At 41.9% G+C, this 20,984-nt stretch overlaps 1 long non-coding RNA gene across 3 annotated transcripts in view; it reads left to right on the forward strand.

Annotated features, from left to right (window-relative positions):
- Positions 1–2,136: 2,136 nt before the first annotated feature.
- Positions 2,137–20,984, forward strand: part of LOC128325880 (uncharacterized) — a 68,076-nt gene continuing 49,228 nt past the window's right edge. For 2 of the 3 annotated variants that reach the window (XR_008307703.1, XR_008307702.1), the window contains exon 1: positions 2,156–2,246. This is a non-coding gene — a long non-coding RNA (uncharacterized LOC128325880). Of the gene's footprint in view, positions 2,247–20,984 lie in introns of all 3 variants that reach the window. The other variant, XR_008307704.1, reaches the window with a different exon arrangement.

A 20,984-nucleotide genomic window follows, 5' to 3' on the forward strand; every position in this document is an offset into this window, starting at 1 on the left:
GTTGTCTGCTAATGACAGTTGTCAACCATGCAGCCATTTCTCTGCTAATCCATAGCCAAATGGTCCGTAGCCAAATGGTAAACCTTGTGGGATACCAACAAGCATGTGGAAAGGGATAGTCTGACTCTAAAACAAGAGGTCTGGGTTCTAAATGTCAAACATTTGTAAATGATATGGTGGGCCATATGCATCCACAAATAATCTAGTCATAAACATGTGGACATTTATGAACAGAATCCTATAATCTGTATGTAGGCATAGAAACCTTTGATTACTGTGGGCTGTGTACCTGTAAAAAACTGAAGATTTTCCTAATACAGTAGTTCCCTAGAACTAGATACCTAAAACCAGGCTTTTTAATATGTGTGGTTGTATATTGAAAGGTGCTGAACACCTGCCATTTTTATTTGAAGTAGTTGAGCTGAAATGTCTGTTTCCTCAGGAGTAATAATTTCATGAGTATGCATATAGACATGTTTTAAAATTTTGGCCATGAGTTAGAAAGCTCCATACTCTAGTCAGTGCTTTAGTTCTGGAGTAGCATTCCATGTCAAACTACTTTTAGTTCCCATAATATATTGGAAATGGGCTAATTTCCAACACATCTGTAACAAGAAAGGTCCCTAATGTAGCATCTAGTCCTTTGAGGAAAGAATTTGAAAGATCTGTGAAGCAGATCCAGAGAATGAGATCAAATAACCCAAACGTTTGAACTGTGAGAATTTACTTCTGAGATATTTCGCATGCACTTATATCATAAGACTTTGGTCAAGGTTATAAAACAATACAATAAATAACAGAATCAATAGTCTTGATTATACAGTTATACCATCACAGCATGCACATGGTGTGATGGTACATGCACCAGTGTATGCACCAGTTGAGATGGTTTAATTTTATGTATTTTTGTTCTGTTGTATACATTAATAGAAACCTGGACAGCTGAAGAGGATTCCAACAATCAAATATATATATGAGTTTTTACTATATAAAGATATAAATTAGTCATAAATTGTTTGGAACCCTGCATAGACCTCTTTCTCTATGTTTTATGTAGCAGTGTCAACCAGTTCAAATAAGCTGGGGACAGCAGAAAATGAGCAGCAGGTGATGTGCTTGATGCTCCCATTCTGCCTTGTCCTTGCTACCTCTCTTCCTCTTTCATCTCACCCTCCCTGAGTCCAGCAGGCTGCTAATTTGCCTGGCTGGGAACTGACCACTCCAAGGCCCAAATTCTACTGTGCAGTGTCCAGAGTCAGAAACATTGCCCCCGAACTTCATTGATTGATTCATTCTAATCAATGTAGTTCCCTCTTTACTATATAAGCAAGGAATTAAATTGATTAGAATTAATTATCTATTAAAGTCTATTAAAATCAGTAGCTTACATACAGTGTGACAAGGCGGGCACCCAAGAGGGGCACCCAAGTTGTGGCTGAGGATGATGGGAGTTGTAGTTCAACAACATCTCTATAGTACCACTGTTTGGGAACCCCTGCCCTACTTGGCCACATGGAAACAATTATCTTGCTGGAATTGGCACAAATTACCCAGCCCCCTTCATGCATGGCAAAATTTAAGACAACAAAAAAAAAAGTGGGAAGAAAAGTGAAGGTAACTGCTACAAATCTATTGATTTGTAGCAGTTACTTTTACTTTTTGTTAATCACTTTTTGTTATCTTTTTTAATTCTTCACCTCATAATTATGTGCTATGCCATTCCTGCTTTCCCACTATTTCTTGTAACTAATTGATATCTAATGAGCTTGTCACCAAAACACACAATAAGTCAAATTCATGGAGGACAAGTCTATCAGACAAGTGGCTACTAGTCTGGTGGCTATAAGTCACCTCCAGCCAGGCGCGTAACAATGATAGGGCAAGGGGAGACAGTTGTCTGGGGGCCCCACTGCCTGGAGGGGCACCCCAGAGGCACCTCATGTGACTCCCCATTGCCCCCTGCCCAGCCCCATAGCCTCTCAGCCACTTGCCCTCTTCGCCGTCTCTCCTGCTTGTTCTGCTGGCCCGCAATCGAAGCAGCAGGCAAGCTGCAAAGAGCTCCTTTTCTCCCGCCTCTCAGCTGATCGGCGGGTGGGCGGGGCTTCCACGGAGGCCTCCGTGTAGGCCGCAGTGAAGCCTGAACTTGAGTAGGGCCCAAGCCAGCCAGGAAGGAGGAGGCAGCCAGAGTGTTCTCTGCAGCAGAAGACTCCTTGCTGCCCTGCTTAACCCAGACCAGCATTTTCCAGGTAGAGTGTGAACTCCTTTTTGTGGTTACCTTTCCCACCCCATCCCACCCCATATATAGGGATCTGCTTGCCATAGGGCTTGGATATGGGGGGGGGGGAGGGACCGAGAAGTCTCTGAAAATTTATTTTGAAACAGCTTGGAAAATTTGCTGACTTAAAAAAACTATCTAAAAAGTCCTATAAGTGGCTTGTTTCATGGCAGAAAATTGCAAAAACTTCTGGAACAGTATTTTATTAATTTTATTTATTCATTCATTCATTTATAAATGCACTTATGTTCAAGTTGTTTTGCAACCCAGAAGGTCTGAGTGAGAACTGTGAAGCATGTGTGGTGCTTTTATTTTATTTTTCTTGTGTGTGAACTGCTCCCCAATAACTTGCAGGGACTTCAGGGTCAATCTGGCCAACATGTGAATGCAGCACCTCCATTCCAGAGGAGATGTGTCTTAAAGGGCTTTAAAAGCCTCCTGTGAAAAACCTCCTGCAATCAAACTTGACTGAATTTGTTCAGAATTCTGAGAAAACAAACATAGGTTCACCCTGCATGGTTGAAAGTCTCCTTTGCTAATCTGCAGCGAGGGGCCCATTTTAATAATTCATCTTTCTAGTGTGTTCTAGGCATTAAAAGTAATACAAATGTATAGTACTCAATGTATATCACTATATATTGTGACGTGTGTGTGTATTCAGTGAAATGTATTTGCAGGCAGCATACTTATTTTGGAATATCAGACTTAAATCCTTGGGGGCCTGGGGTGTGCGGAGGCCCTGGACTTTGCGGGGGGGCCCATTTTAAAATCTTGTCTCTGGGCCCACTCCAACCTTGCTACGCCCCTGCCTCCAGCATCAGAGGCAAGATGCCTCTAAGTACCAGTTGCAAAGAAGCAACAGCAGGATAGAAGGCATGCCCTCACCTCTTGCCTGTGGGTTTCTCAGAGGCATCCAATGGGCTACGGTGGGACACAGAATGCTGGACTATAGGCCTTGGGCCTGATCCAGCAGGGCTGTTCTTATCTCATGCTGTTTTCAAGAGCTGCTGAAAGGTGGGGGGAGAATTCCATAAAACTGTATTTATAGTTCCATTTGTCATTATTAACCTTTTTATAGACTAGTAATGTTTAGAGATTGACTTATAAAGTTTGATTAAACAAAACTGTTTCACTGTAATACTCTTGTTTATGTTGTAGCTAAAGTGGGTCAAACAGGAGGCTGTGGTAGTATGTCATCATTTTGCTGTTTCTTTTCTCCCTTGTAATTCCAGCAAATTATAAACTAACTCAAGTAGTTGCATGTTTGGCCAGTAGATGTCTCCCTTGCACTCATCCAAGGATTACTTTACTTGCCATACACAAACATGCATAAATTCCTATCACAATTCATTGTCCAATAAATACTTTAACAGAGAGGCATAAAAATATTCACAGTTTAGGGTTTGCTTTAAAAACAAAAAGTCTGTGAGATCCAAACACCCAAAAATGTATTCAAGGTTACAGCAGAATAGAATGATAGATAGGAAGATATTATTTACAATTTGTACCCAGTCATACACCCCAAGTAAGCCCTCAGGGTAGTCAATGTGCTCAATCCCAGTGGTTTGGTGGCTTCATTGTGAGCTTGTCGAGAAATTAGTAGTTTGCCTGACTCACATGCCCACTTGCACTATAATGTTCAAAGAGAGAATTCATGCATTTCCTTGGAGATGAGATTTATAAACTCTATCTGCATCTTTTGTCCATATATCTCCATCAAGAAGATGGATATAGTTCTAATTCAGACATTAAAAGAGGAAATGCAAAGAGCAATTGTGTGATACTTCAACTTAGCCCCAGCTAACTGGACAATGGGGCACATTTTAAAATGGTGGCTCTCTTCTATTTAGCTGGGGAGAGCAACTATCCCTATTCAGCCCAGCATTGCATCTGTCTAGTGACTGTTGCTGGGGTGTGTGTGTGTGTGTTTCCACAATGAGAGCCTTTTGGTCAGGAATTGCTGGCAATCTCCCCTTCCCTTTCCAGACACCTGAAAAATGGCCTCAGTATGGCATTTGAAGAGCAGAAGAACTTCCCTCATACTGATTGTCTCCTGCAACCCCCCACCCCACATCTCCCATTGTCTTGGCAAAAAATGTGAGGTTGAGGCCATAAGCTTATGAGATAACATGTAGTGTCCAAATCACACTTGGATGGACTCATTAAGAAGAAGGGTTGGGGCTACTGAGGAAGAGCTAGATAGTGGGAAATTATAGCCTTTTGTGGGATATGGTTTGGGCCTGGGATACCTGAGGGACCGCCTGCTCCCAAGGGTTGCTGCCCACTTGATGAGGTCATCTGAAGTGGCTCTGCTCCGAGTGCCAACAATGAGGGAGGCTTGGTTGTTGTGCACACGGGACAGGGCCTTCTCTGTTGCTTCCCCCAGACTCTGGAATGCTCTCCCTCAGTCCCCATCACAGCTTTTAGAAAGAGTGTAAAATCTTGGCTTTTTGCCCAGGCTTTTATTTGATTGTCTCTGCTGTTGCTCTTTGTACTCTGTATTGCTTTTATGCTTTTGTTTTAAATTTTTAATCAGATTTGTTTTATATTTTAATTGTGTCTTTCTTTCTTTTTTACAATCTTGTTTTTAAATTATGCTGTAAACCACCCTGGGATTGTTTTAATGATAGGCAATATATAAATTTAACAATAAATAAATAAATAAAATATGTGAGGTGTGACTTTTGGTGAGTAAGGAGACAGGCTTCCTTTCACTAAGACATGTAAATTTGTGTGGGAGATGTCATCCTCCCCCAAGAAAATTTGTTGACAAGATGGGTAAGGAACAGTAGGTAAAATTCCATTCATGGCCTTGTTCCATTTATGGCCTATGACTGCCCCACATGAAATGGGGCAGTCATAGAGGGTACAGCAATGTAAAAAAAATGAAAGTAAGTGGGAATATTTATTCCGTTCTCATCTAGAAATACTAGGTGGGGAATGCTCCCTAGTTATCTTTACTTCTGGTAGCAGTGTGCAATAATACATAGAAAATGTGAAGTGGAGCAAGAGAGCAGTGACAAAGTTCCTGAGTTCAGTGGCAGACGGTGCCAATGAGCTGGAGAAGGGGGGAGGGAGAGCCACAGGTATGGTACTCGATGCTCCCTTTCTACCCTGCCTCAGCTACCTTTCTTCTTTCTTGTTTCACCCTGCCCCAAGCCCAGTGGGCTAGTAATTCATCCAGTTGGGCCCTGTGCCATCCTGTCAGGGAGTTCAATCCCCAAACAGATGAATTACTAGCCTGCTGGGCTCAGGGCAGGGTAAAACAAGAGAGAGAGAGAGAGTGATAGCCACAGTGAGGTATAATGGGAGCATCAAGCACTGTACCTGTGGCTTGTTTTCTGCCCTCCTCCCAGCTTGTTTGCACTGGCTGCTGCAACCTGAGTTTGTGACAACATGGGGAATGTGATTTCGAGGTCAGCACTCTTGAGAGGCTTTCAGCCAGGTAGGTTGTTTATTCTCAGCATATGAATGAAGGAAAGTAATATGAAAGGACAAACTCAGCTTGCTGTCCAAGTCATCAGGGCTTGATTCATCCAATACGACCTAGAGAGCCAGAAAATGGAACTTGCCAATGAAGGTAGATGTAGTTGAGATGAATGCAGATGAATATAGTTCCAGAAAGCTATTGAGCACTCACATAATTATGTTCTAAATGGCTTCAACATGCACATTGGTGGCTGCTTGATGGCAGCTATGTGATTTCATGGTCTCCATTATGACCATTGGTCCATCACAGAGATTAATTAGTTGTCCAACATATAGGGCAGGAAATACAGTGAGGCACTTCACACAAGCAGTGTGAAGCGCCGAGAGGAGGTTTTCAGGGAGAGCGGGTTTGACCTCCTTTCCCCACAGACGATCCCTCACTCATCACCGGGCAGGCAGATTGCCTGCCCAGACACGTGGCGGCTTGTCTCCAGCACTGCTGTGCCCGGCCTCAACTTGCCCGGCAATTCTGGGGGCCAGGTGCAGGGAAGTGCCGTGGTGTGGCACTCCATCTCCCAGAGCTATGTGGCACTCCATCCCCCATTCCCCACATGTAATATTTATTCATTTATTTATTTGTTCATTCATTCATTCATTCATTCGTTTAGCAAACATCTATACTGCCCAAACTTCCATCTCTGGGCAGTTAACACAAAACAATTAAAACACGTATAAAAAGTTAAAATAATTCAACAATTTAAAATCAACCATAAAATTAAAACAGACAATTTATAAAAGCTGGGAAAGCTTGGGTGAAAAGATGGGTTTTCAGATTTTTTTTAAAAAAAATGCCAGGGATGGGGAGGATCATATCTCAACAGGGAGCACATTCCACAATCTCGGGACAGTGACCGACAAGGCCTGTCTCTAAGTAGCCACCAGACAAGTAGGTGGTAACTGGAGACGGACCTCCTCAGATGACCTCAGTGAGTGGTGGGGCTCGTAGTGAAGAAGACGCTCTCTTAAATACCCAGGGCCTAAGCCGTTTAGGGCTTTATAAGTTATAACTAGCACTTTGTATTTAATTTTGCCCGGAAACCAAATGTAATATGTGGAAGTGATGAAAAACAAGTGTCATCGAACAAGTTTTTGTACAGGGATACATTCTTCAGAGAACAAGTACAGGCTGTAGTTTCCTGTTGAGCATACACTGAAGCCCTACCATTACAAAACTGAGAACTCTGTGCTCAGGTATAGCATCCCCAAGAACATGCTCTGAAGCTCTGACTTCATTCTCCACTCTCTGGTTATAGCATTTGTCTGCAGAGACAAATGCTGTACAATGGATGGATCCCCCCCCCCCGTGGCGCAGAACACTGGAGCAGCCCTGAGTTCTGAGCATGGGCAGAATTTGTCGATGAGTACAGTGTTTGTATTTAAAGACAAACACTATGAACCATGGATAGCAGAGAGGGCTTCTGGGCATGTCAGCATGGGATGGTGCTTCAGAGCACACTCCTGAGAATGCTGTGAGTGAGTACAGCATTTTCAGTTTTTAGAACTCCCAAATATGTTTCTCTATAATGTATAATCTCTTTTGGGGAGACTTTAAGACGTTCTTGGTCTTTTGTAGGCTATACTCTTTTTTTTTTACATTACCAGGCTTTCTTTAGCCTTTCTTTCCCTGATCTCCATAAGGTGATTACTGAGACTTCTAGAATTTGCAAGGAAAAATATCTGTTTTTATTACTTTGAACTCTGAATTTCACACATTCTATAATGATGAAATTTCATAATAGAACTCAAGATAGAAGAAATTATCATTCATTTAATCAGTAGAAGTCAATGGTGTTTAGTGACTCCAAAACTCAAAGTGGACAATAATATATTTATCTCAATATTTTGTTATCCATATGGAGCATGGGGATAAATATACGGTGTCCTTTTGGCCTTCTTCATTGTGTGTATGTGTGTGCCTCAGCTCTTCTGTCAGCTTCTTTCCAGTTCAAGCCTTTTGACTGGTTTAAATACGTGATTCCAACAACAGGTTATTTATCATGATGTTGTAGTGATTGCTTCCTATTCTTTCTTGACTGTAAAACTGAATTAGAACCTACACCGTGGAAATGGACACAATGAACATTGAAATGGCAGCTGGTGGACTGCTGCAGGAGCCAATTCCGAGTCTTTTGCAGGGCACAACTTGTGTTTGTTGTCATCTCACCCCCACCCTGCACACATGCCAAAGAAAATGCAAAAAGTGCCAGGCATTAGCACCAGCTGGTCCTACTTCCCTTTAAACAGATATTCATTCTCTCCACCACACGTTCTGGCTGCTTAAATTTACACCTATGGAGAAAGAGTTCAATATTTCCTCATAACAGTATTACATTCAAATAGGAAATACTAGACTTATAGGACTTTTTGTTCAAGACTACTCTCCTTGGGGGAGGGGGTGTACACACACACACACACACACACACCTGTGTCTTTTGCCCAGAGTGTTTAGCCTACTGGAGAGGAATGAATCAATATCTGTTTACAACTGAAAGAGGTTTAAAAATTAAAAAAACCCTATTCCTATTATGTATGTTTCCTGTCACCCCAGATGCTGTGAATTGTTATGCACATGTCAGGAGAGAAAGGAAATCACAAGGGGAGCTAGTCTGTGAAACTTCTATAAAAACATGGTGCACACAGAAAACAGCAGTCAACATCTCCTCCCCCTCCTCCTTTCCTTCTCTCAATAGATCTGATTATATGTGTTGAGTTTGTTTTTTCTTTTCTTTTTTACAGGGTTCAGTATTTTTTAGGGTGGGTACTATAATCTTCAGTAAGGAAGGAATGGCATACATTTTCAATTATTTCTGTATTAAAATATCAACATACCTTTTGTAGGGGAAGTTTCAAAGTAGCTATAGCATTACAAAATTATCATTTAGAACTAGGAGCATAACATTTCATTCATTCATTCATTCAGTTTCTATACCAACCTTCCAAAAATGGCTCAGGGCTGTTTACACAGAGAAATAACAAATAAATAAGATGGATCCCTGTCCCCAAAGGGCTCACAATCTAAAAAGAAACATAAGATAAACCAGCAACAGTCACTGGAGGTACTGTACTGGGGGTGGATAGAGCCAGTAACTCTCCCCCTGCTAAATAAAGAGAATCACCACGTTAAAAGGTGCCTCTTTGGCAAGTTAGCAGGGATGTTAATAGCCTAAAAATAGCCACAGAAAATAGCATTGTGTACCAAAGGTTAAAGAGATGTGCCTTAAACCCCTTCCTCAACATGAGTTCAGGTTTTAAGTTCAGGTTTAATCCCCTGCTAACTGAACAAAGTGACACCTTTTAAAGTGGTGATTCTCTTATATTTAGCAGGAGGAGAGCAACTGGCCCTATCTAACCCCAGCACAGCATTCCTCCAGTGGCTGTTGCTGATATCTGCCTTATGTTTCTTTTTAGACTGTGAGCCCTTTGGGGGCAGGGAGCCATCTTATTTATGTATTAGTTATTATTCTGTTTAAACCACTTTGAGAACCTTGGTTGGAGAGTGGTATATACATATTCTTCATCATAGTAGTATTAAGACCTCTGGTTGTTTTATGGTGGTGTGCTTGACTTTGGAACACACTAAAGCCCTATTAACATCACGTTCAATGCCAGTACAGTGTGTGTACACCGTATGCATATACTGATCTGTACATACATGTACTGATTCATACATTATGTTCTACACATGTATAGTAGGACATTTCCTGACTGTATCTTGCACCTGTACTCATGGTGTACATGCATCCAGGTGCACATGCATGTGCATTTATTCACACAGAGCCATGTGTATGGACAGCTGTATGCATGCACGCACAATGCAATGTGTGAATAAGCTTGAGATGTTGAGATTTTGTGTTCCAGAATGTAATCTATTTCATTCAAGTCTACAGCTGATTGACTACCTAAGTGATGGCATATGGACTGCCTGATGAACTGTTAATGGGCTATTGAACTGTTCATGGGCTATTGATTTTTTTAAAGTGGTCCTGATCCAGCAGGGCTGTTCTTATGATATAAAAATACATATTTCTTTCAAGATGTCACTCTTAAGTTTGTTAGGGAGACAGCACCAAAACTTGTTCTCCTCACCTCTCTTCCTGTTCCAATTGAAATGACATTTATTTAAACTTCACAAATCCAAAGACTGATGAACACACACACACACACACACACACACACAGAGAGAGAGAGAGAGAGAGAGAGAGAGCCCTGTGAGATTTCCAGACAGCTGTTTTATGCTACATTTCAGGGGTAAAGAATGACTCTGAACTACACATTCACTGCTCTTAATGGAAAGCACCTTTTCTTGAACTCTTTCGACGTCCAGAACTACATCAACGTAGTGCTATTTGTGTCATTTTTAAATACACTTTAATGGGATTAACTTTTCCTGTATGTTTCATAATGTGCATTTTTATTCCCTTACAGAGATAGGTCAAACAAAGGATATGTAGGCTGTTGTTCTTAAAAGAATGGATATTGCTTTGCAATCGCACATACTACAGAAATGTCAGGGTTCTACTGAAATAGTTTCAGGTCAATTAACTACACCATGTGCACAGTCATTAGTTAATAGTGATGGTTCCTGGCTTGAGGTATCTCATTGTCCTTGTTGTGTCCAGCAGTCCCAAATGTTATTTGAAATCCTCCAATCGTTTCTGTTTATCTATGTATATTCATACTTCTGGGTTCAGATAACCTTCTTCAGTGCACCAAGAGGATTCAAATCCCTTGAGGTCACCATGGAATACTATGAAAGAAGATGATAGAAGAACTGGAGGAAGAAAAAGCTAGTTTCATCTGCCTGCCCTAGCCTAGATTGCCCCCGCACTACTGTTTACCCTTAAGCCATCCCTCTTTCCTTCCTCAGGTGCTTTCCCTGCTGCTAAAACACAGACCCTTTGATACATTGAAAACATTGGCCCTTAATTTAAAATAATTAAGCTAACAAAACAGTTGTATGGGCACAGAGGTCAGGGCCCACCAATTTCACTGAGATCAATGAAGAGACAACATATGAATATTTGGGTAAAAGAGGGCATAGACAAATGTCCGGCCCCAATTTTATTAAGCAGTTGATAACCATAGCAGGTCACCTTAAGTGGCGCAGTGGAGAAAAGCTTAACTAACAAGCAGAAGGTTGCTGGTTTGAATCCCCACTGGTATTATATCAGGCAGCAGTGATATAGGGAGATGCTGAAAGGCATCATCTCATACTGCATGGGAGGAGGCAATGGTAAACCCCTCCTGTATTCTACCAAAACATAATCACAGGGCTCTGTGGGTGCCAGGAGTCAAAATCAACTTGACGGCACACTTTATTCCTAACCTAGTCTGTGTTATATAATGAATATGATCCCATGGTAAATTGAGAGAAAAAGCCAGAGAAGGACATGTATGAGAGCAACAGAAAGGTGCTGGGCATCCTTGCCTGATCCTCTTTTATTTATACTTTATTGTGATTTCAGTTGCTCATTTAATTTGAAATGTCAGTGGCATTTAACCATAGCAGAGGCATCAAGTGGGGTCAACGTACTTGGAAGGCAGGAAGGAGATCATGCCAGTTTGATCTGGCCCATCCACTTCCAAGTGCAAATGAGCCAACCTAAGCCCTAAAACTTACTTTTTTTAAAAAAAGAGCACCCCAGTCTGCTAGGCTGAGGGGCTGTCTCACAGTTGTAAATTACAGGATAGTTTAAAACACAAGCTTAACTGCAGTTCAACTAGGTTTTCTTTCACCCCAACCTCCATAACTTAATCAGAGTAGTTTACCCATACCAACCATATGGTCTTGCCTTCCAGCTAATCACATCACAGGCAGATGTGCAAAAGGCTGCATGCCTGATCTGCCAAAGAGGCACCAAAAGGATCACAGAGATGCCAGAGTGGTGGCAGGTGACATATATGTGTTCACCCACCTGGAGAAGTGGCTCTCATCTTTCCTGAATAATTCCAGGCAGGGGAACTGGAAATCGTGCTGACACATCATCACTCCATCCTGCCAAGCCAAAGGTTTGGCCAACTTGTTATTAAGTTTCTTGTGTGTCTGATTCACTGCACCGATGGTCCTGGCCCCAAATCAGTGCAACCAGGGTATTATTTCAACGAAGCAGCAAACCACCTTTGGAAATAAGTTCAAAATTCTGTTCCAATTCCTAACCACTATGGCGATAAGCTTCAAAGTGGAAATCTAAACCAAGTCATTCTCTCCCAGATGTATTGCTAAAACATCCAGAGTACATTCCTGATACAGTGGCATGAATAAATGTGGAATCAATTCTTGCCAATTACCAACATGGAGGAGGCTGCTTCCCTACCAACAGGATCTGCAACAAAGAAAGGGAAATCAACAACCAGAAGCCTGATCAAATCCCTCTCTTTAACAATGATGGCAAGGGCCCAGTGAAGATAGAGCTAGTACACCTTGGAGGACCACTGCCACACTCTTAACTGCAGGTTTAGTAATTACATTAAGAGACTGTGCCAAATTGTGCAATGCATCCTCTCTAGCCCCCTTTTCAGCAGCCATTGTGGCAGCCCCAATCAGAAATGAATGAGAAGTGAAAGGCCAACCGCAGCCAGCGAATGATGGAAGATAGACAAGAATTGCAACTGTGTAGCAAGAAGGAGCCAACTCTGTCATGTGGCTGCCAAGCCACAGAGCTCTGAGCTTCCACAATAGGGCAGAGCTGGGAGGTTCTTATTTGCACATAGTACTATCAGGGAGCCCTGCCCAGCCATCAGTCTCTGTTGTGGAATTTCTTTAGTAGTGATTACTTTTAATTTCCTGGGGGAATTTTGTTGATTTCCAATGGGTGTTCTCTTAGACATTCCTCTTAACACAAATGGCTGAATAGGTGATCTCCTAATAGGGACAACTGCATGGGGAAGGAGGGCACTGATTTTTGGCACGGCTTATTGTTTTATAGCTGCTTCTCTCACGAACTCAAAGTAATCTTATATAGATCTAATTAAGAGTTCATTCAGAAACAACTACCATTTTCTCTTCTCCTTTCCCTCCCTTTTTCTTTCTGACTCTACTCTCCAGACTCTCAAAAGGATCCCCACTGACAAACCTCTAAACAACAAAACATCAAAGATACAGCATAGAATACAACACTAGACTTGATTTAATCTAAGAGTATTATCTGTAGGAGGGTATCTGTCCTTGGTTCTTTGGCTTATCTGGATGTTCACTCATTAAGCAGAGAAACTGCATACTGATCTCAGTAATTTGATGCTGGGTCCTGGCACCTTCTGTGCACACTTGGGGAGAGGGGCAGTGCCTATCAGAGTGGCATTTCCTAGTCCCCTACAATCACATTAATGACCTGAGGGCACTTACAAAAAGCCTGGCCAAAATGACCCATTTTCCTGAATCAGAGGAATGCACTCAGGCAGAGGCTTCCTAGTGGAAACAGTGATACAGCCAAGATACAATTTTGGAATACAGCGGGATGCAATGGGAACAGGCGGGCATGGCAACAAGCAGCTCCTGCACTTGAGGTACACACCCCTTGTTGCCTGCTGGGATTGGGGAAGCCCCCAGCGACTTGTGCTTCTTAGGAACCATGAGGGATTCTTGGAACATTAATTGCACCCAAAACTTGTTCCAAAGAGGAATGGCCCCAGACACATGGCCAGGACACCTATATCCTTCCTTATTGCCTCTCACTGAATCCTGTGAGAGGTGAAACTTAACCAACTAATGCTGCTGATTCATTGGCCCAGTGCAAATTGTCCTGCCGCATCTGTGGTGGAAAGGAACAATTCTGAATGGTGTAAACCATTCAGTGTCCTGGTAGGTGAGGGGAAGCAGCTGCAACCAAGTCACAAACACACATTTGAAGATATATATAGGATTCTGTCTATCACCTAATCATGATGGTTATTCCCTTACAAAGGGGGTATCCTGGCAGAGACCCAGCACTTGGTCACCTTGGTCCTTTCACCTCCAAGCAATGCCAAAATCATCCACCCCTCTGGTTGCATGGACTATGTCCCACCCTTCCATAAATCCCATCACTGGCTTCCTGTCCGTTCCCAGGTGCACCACACTTTTGTTGTATTATGTCTAGTTATCTTTTGTGTTTTGTTGTTGGGGTATTTGTCCCAGTGGGGATCCTGTGACGAGTCTATGTGTGGGGCAGGGGGTAGAGTCAGGAAAAGGGAAGGGAAGAAGAAAATTGAGTGGTTGCTGAATAAAACTTTAGTTTACCTTAAGTGTAACCTGTGAGTTTGCTAATTTTACTGCTGAAATGCTCAGGGATCAGATTGTTATGAAAACAAATTGCTCCAAACTGTGTGAAAAACTGCTACTGGAAGGGAAACATACCTTGGATAAAGTTTTAGAGATGGCTAGGAGGGTGGGAAACGCTCTTCACTGTGCCAAATTGCAATCTTTGGTACCCCATACCCACCTCCTGAAATCCAGGCTGTTCAGTCTAAATCCTTCCAAGCCCAATCTTTTCATATGACACTGCCTCAGAAAGTTGCAGCACAAGGAGCTACCACTGCTACCGATGTGGAGACTCTGCCCACAAAGCCAGTTTTGCTCACTGTCCTGCACAGAAGGCCACTTGCAACTGCTGCAAAAAAAGGGACACTTTACTAAGGTCTGCAAGTGTGCTGTCCACTCCATTACTAATTCACCATATGATGAGGATGTGGCAGATGAACCACTTCCTGACAATGTTTTGAGTGTAACAGAATCAGAGTCTGCTTCTCTACAATGTCAAGTTAAATTGAATGGCCATGAAGTACATATGCTGGCTGATTCTGGTTCTCCGTATACTATCATTTCCCATCTACATTACAAGACATTTTTGCTGATACTCCTGGCACTACCATACATTTGAAACATAAAATTTGGATGAAGGAAAATGCAATGCCTGTGCAACACAAAGTGAGGAATGTACCCATAGCATTGCTATGGGTACATTCCATACACTTAAAAAGAAGCTCTTAAAGAGGAGCTCTTAAGACTACAGCATACTGACAGCATAGAGCCCATTGATTCATCAAAATGGGTTTCTTGCAGGGGTGTAGATAGGGGAGAAGGGGCCCATGTTCACCCCTCACCCTGGCAGCTCCTCGGAGTGAGGGAAATAATGAAGAAAATATGGAGGGGTGGAGCTGGGGAGCCCTCAGGAGCCCCTGGTCTCTTGTGAATGGTTCTTGTACACTATTCTTGTGCTTTATTCTTGTGAAGAAATCAAATAGTACACTTGGAATTTGCATAGATGTAAGAAATGTGAACTCCAACACAGTAGTGGATTGTCATCCGTTACCCTATATATATATATATATATATATATATATATATATATATATATATATATATATATATTACATGTTATAGCCCGCTCTTCCTCCAAGGAGCCCAGACCTGTGTACTACATATTCAAGACAGCCCTCAAACCATATCCAGAAGCATCAGTGGTTACAATAGTGTGCCTTTTGGTGTCAAAAGAAGTGAGAGCAGGGCTTTCAGCAATGGCCGATTTGATAGTCTGAAAACTAGCCTTGCAGGATCATACAAGTTAAATGAGACATACTTTTTAAAAATGCAATGGAGAAGATACAATGGAGAATCTTTGAAGGCAAATTGTCTAACAAATTTAGAGTAATACTCAAAAATGAGTGAAGTGCATCCTTGTTGTGTGGCTCTGGTGCTTCTTGAATAGCTTTCACCAAGTCTGTTTGGGGGTGTACACCACTCTGAGATATTGTGTGACCCTAGTACATCACTGAGTGCATTCAAAACCGACATTTCTCTACAGAGCTAGTGAGCTTCTGGCAGGTCTGTGGGGAGAGCGGGTTAACTTACCCCTCCCCTCAGACAATCGCTGAGCCGTTCCTGGGCAGCCGATTGGCCACCCACAAGAATACAACTGCAGATTGTTTATCACAACCTCCACTTCCAGTCCAAGAGGTGTTCTCAGAAGATAAAGAAGGAGTAGTAATTGTGCAAATAGCTTTGTCCACTCATGGAGTGATCATGTCTTCTGAATGGAAAGCAGCCCCCAGTGCTGATAAAGTGCTTACCAAACTTAAACCTTAAATAACTAATGGACAGCCACACAAAAACAAGATACCTGAACATCTTCAACCATACATGCACATAGTGAGTGAGCTGTCCCTTATCAATGAGCTGGTGCTGAGGACTGATTATTTGGTGGAGCCAACCTCCTTACAGGCAAAAGTGAAGATCACCTGGGCATGAGCTTGCCTTAAAGGTAAATCAGATAAGGTTTTTGGTGGCCAGGTATAGACAAACACATTGAAAATGGTATCTGGCACCAGTGGTGTGCACAAAAGTGGTTATGCCAGTTTGGTTCGAATTCAAACCAAATTCGAACCAACCTGGTCCGGTCCAGTTCCATGTCTGCCCAAAATGGTTCTGGTTGGACCATTGAACTGGGCTGAACAGTTTGGGGGATATACTTAAGGGGAATCTGATGAGGATTCCCCATTACAAGTACAGGGGGTGGAGACCCTTTAAGGGGTAAGGGATGACAGGGCTGGGTGGCGATGCATAATGGGCAGTGAGCAAGTAAGCTGCTTACCTCGCCACTGCTCACTCTTCCAGTGGCCCCAAGCAGCATGCGCCCCCCTCCTTTACTGAACCACTGCAGAACTGGAAGCTCAGTAAAAGAGGTGGAACCATACAGCTTGCGGCTGCTGGGAGAGTGAGAGGTGGTGAGCATTTGCATCAGCAGCCATGCCAGTCAGGTAAGCAATCTATTTACTTGCTTGCTGCCCCCACCTGGCCCCCTTATTGTGCCAAATCAGTTTGCCTGAATCAGGCCTGGTTCTTTTTTATCATGGACCGAACCACTGCTGGTTCGGACATGGATGGAACTCACAAACTGACCCCACTTTGAGGTAAACCATTTTCTCATGAACCATTCGTGCACACCCCTATTCAGCATTGTATCATTTGTGCTGTATGTGACATATCATAGAAGCCTTTTACTATCCCCCTAACTCCAGTAGAGTATCCCAATGGTGCCTGGAAAAAACATGCTTGGGATATAATGTGGCCTTTTGATAACTAACCCACAAAACAAAGATTTGTTATTGTGATGGTTGTCCACAAGTTTCAATTTCTGATCATTATAGCAAACAAGGTGATCCCGTTCATGGCTGAAGTTTTTGCAAGGGAGGGTCTTTCTTGAAAACTAGTGACTGACAATGGGACACAGCTTACCTCCTTTGAAATGGAGCAATACTTGCAGAACCATGGGATAAAAGGAATGGCTTAGTGGAAAGAATGAACAGGTTAGTAAAAGAAAGTTTACAACTGTCTACTATGCAACAACAACCCTGGAAAGAGGCAATCCGTAAAACTCTATTTGGTTACTGAAGCACTCCTCATTCTGCTACTAGAAAACCAACTTCTGAACTGCTGAAAGGATGCAAAGCTACCACCAAACTTACCCAATGACAATATCTGATAAGGCTTTCCATGCCCTTTCACCCTGAAGATGCAGAGATTCATGATTGGGTAAGTGAGAAGCAACAAAAATATAAACTGAATATAGATAAGAAATTGGGTGTGAAACAGCGGACATTTCAGGTGGGAGACTTTTTTAGAGTACGGCTGCCTTATAAAGAATGAAAGGGATCTTCCCAATATTCTGGACCAATACAAATAATCAAAATCTGAGGGGATTCTGACATATTCGATAATGGAAAGACTGGTCTGAAGAAAGGGTGATTCATTTCTGCTCACATTGCATCCACAAGCAGCAGCAGTAGTAGTATCTGGATAAATGTGTAGCCTTAGTTACTGATATATTTGCAGTTATACTAGTCTGGTATTATCCGGCAATTTGTACCTCTTTAACTTATAATTATTAATCTTAAAACTACAGTCCTAAGTCCTAAATACACTTACTAGGAACTAAGTCCCGTTGGACACAGTCAGCATGCACAGGATTGTGCTGCCCCACATTGTATTTTGAAGACGCAGCATTCTCCCTGCAAATGACTCTACAAAGGGGAGTGCAACCACCTTGTCTGAATGAGTAAATGGCAAACTGCTCAGCTGCTACAAGTATGACTTTTCATAGTTCTACTTATCATACCTTCTTATAAGATGTTTGCACAACTTGGTGTACAATGTGGGGAACCAATAGCAATCTCAGATCTTTAATGTTAAAAGCAGATCTGAAGAGCAACTGTCCTGAGGCCCATATTTCAGCTGAGTTCTGATCCAGATTTCTTCATAGTCTTGAGTCCAAGTCATCTTGGATCGGTTGCAGCCTAAAATTTGCAAGCTATGTGTTGCGAATAAGACCTATTATGCTGAACTGTTCTAATTTCTTCTCTTCATGCCTTTTAACATTCTCTTTGCTTTCCTAATTACTGCCAGGTATGAAGCTGATGGTTTTAATTTTTGGTCCTTTATCACTTCCAGATCATTCTTCCCTTTCCAGTTGGCATCTGGAATCTGATTTATTAGTTAACTTGGGAAGAGCACATACTTTTGCATTATTAATCCAACATTGTTTCTGTTGAAGCTAAGGCAATGGCTGATAGGCAACAGAAAACCTCTGGCTCTTGTTTTTGAAATAGGAAGAAAGAAAGAAAATGCCAGTGGGGGAAATTGGCTTGATTTTTCAATAGAAAACCTTCTTCTTGCTGGTTTCTTGATAAGGATCACAATAATCTGAAGTATAAAGAAACTATAGATAATTACTGTATGTTGATCCATTTTAAAAAAATTCAAGAGCTACAATCAAGTATTACCTTTGTTAGAACCAACCACAAAGACAAAAATATTAAGGAAATGGTTGAGTTTTCACAAGTCTTCCTCAGGCTGAATGTTAAGCAAAATTTAAAAAGATAGGATGGAGTAGGGTGTCTGCCCATGGTAAAATTGGTCTCAAAGACAGCAGTTTTAAGATGGAATGAAATTAGACTGCTCTTGATCAGACCCAAGAGGTGATAACCGGCACATTGTGCACTGAAATCTCAGGTCAGGCTGTCCCAGTGCTTCAATTAATGCTGGTGAATATATTAGTTGATGAATTTGTATTTTATAAAATGGGAGAACAACTGTTATTGCTTCCATTTCATTCCAGAAGCCATAGCTGCAGCTGAAGATCATGGGTGGTTTCAAACACTCACCAACACACTCACCAACAAGTCCAGAAGCCAGAGTTTCTGGTGAGTGCACTCTCCTAGTGGTGTGGTGTGTGAACCCGCCAAGCACTGGTTTGTGACCTGTCCACCTGAGATTCTACCAACATTCTTTGCTCGTTTGGAGCCAAGATTTGAAGTTGGGTGGAGAAAGTCAGTAGAATCTTGTGTGGATTAGACAGGAACCAGCAGTTTGCAGCTTCACACGACACAGCCACTGGGATTGTGTGTCACCAGGAGCTTCTGGTTCCTGACTAAAGGACTTGGCAGCAATTGCGTTGTGTGAAGCCACCTCATGTCTAGCACCAAGTCGGGCTGAAGAATGTAATGAGAAGAAATCATCTGATAAAATCCCCCCAAATTTCTCCATGGGAGGAATCTTGAAATCTGGATAACATTTCCCTTTCTTCTTTGGAGGAACATGGGAGGATTTCATTTCTCTTTTGGGGAAACCTGAAATTCAATGAGAATGTTCACTTTTCCACAGGGTACCACTGGCTGATCAACATGAGTCTGCTTAATTCCTCCTGTATTCCTTCTTAAGACTAATAAGCTGCAGACTTTCAGGGCTATTTTACCATGCCTAGTCACTGCACCTCAATTTTTTGCTTTGCTTCATCCAGCACATGGTTTATTCTAATGTACAGCTAGGCATATTTTGTGCAACATCAAAAAATCTGTGCAGTGTGAAATAGGTATGTGTGCAGTTGAGCATTTGGGTTTTAATAGGAGCAGTGTAATTTATTCAAAAGAAATAGATGAGAAAGCATAAAAAGATAGCAAAAAGAAAATTAAGATGAATACTGTTTTCTTTTCAATCTTCATAACCTTATAGTAATGGTATATTATTGGACTAATTACTTGACTAGTCAAAAGCATTTATTGACTAATATTAACTCTACTTAACCAGTATATATAGGCAGATAACTATTACATAGCAGAATAAAACAAACACAGAAAATATGAATTCCTCATTTTCTTTTCCCTCTTTCTTGCAAAAGTGCAGAGATGGGAGGTGTGGGTGGTGTGCTGGCAGGTTTGAATAAACCCTGTTTGAGTAAACCCTGATTTGAATAAACCTGATCCAGCCTACGAAGAGTACAGGAGAACGTAAAGCTTGGTTAAGATTTTGTGCCTTTTGTTGGAGGCCCCTATAAACATATTACTTGACTGTCGCTTTTGAAAGACTTCAAGAAAGGTGAAACATGCAATCAAATGGAAAGCTTAGGAAAGATATCAAAAGAACAAATACGTCACTATGCAACCCTCATGCAGTAAGCTGTCTGTACATGTTTAAAATTTAAAACAAGGGAACAAAACATTCAGAGCACAAAAATAGTAGCAAGCAAAATAGTCTGTAAAGACAAGACATCTGGGGACAGCAGCTCCAAAGCTATAATCTTCCCCGAGTATATCTAAAAGAGTGAACTCATTTCTCGGCTTTGACACTAACAAAGTGTAACAGTGATTCACTAAAAATCCAGGCCTTGTTCTGAACTTCATTCAAGAGATTTTTGTTCCAAGTGACAATACAAGAAAGCAGTGTGCCTGGGGTACCCAAGAGATAGTGACTTGGCACTTCTCATTATAGCACTGAGAATAAAAGATAACATTATAAACATGCATGGCTTTAAAAAGCACAATCTCTTCAGATGTTCAGTATGTCTGCTTGAATTTCACCTCGTGCATTAAAAAAAATGGCCACTCGCCATAGATAGCAAACATTATAGTTGTGTGATTTCAACAAATTCAGAGAGATGAATGGAGTGGGTCTTCAGTCCTGATTGCTTGATAATTTATACCTGTGGGCATCAATTACATCAGCCCAATCTCAGAATCTCCTGTGAGAGGAGAGACTGGGTTTCTGGGGTTTATAAGAAAGGAGGGTTTGCTGGAGGTGACAGGGAATACAGGATGGGGTAAGGTAAGAGGCTTGGAATTTGTCAGTTTCTTTCCCAAGCCAGGACTGGGAGATTTATTGCATCCTTCCACCTCTCTTCTCTGGCCTGGACAGCCAGAAGATTGGCTCTGCTTGGCTCTTGCTGTGCTGCCTTTGTTAGAATTTGTGACCTTT

The sequence above is a fragment of the Hemicordylus capensis genome, chromosome 5 (assembly GCF_027244095.1).
Source record: "Hemicordylus capensis ecotype Gifberg chromosome 5, rHemCap1.1.pri, whole genome shotgun sequence".
Classification (NCBI taxonomy): Eukaryota; Metazoa; Chordata; class Lepidosauria; order Squamata; family Cordylidae; genus Hemicordylus; species Hemicordylus capensis.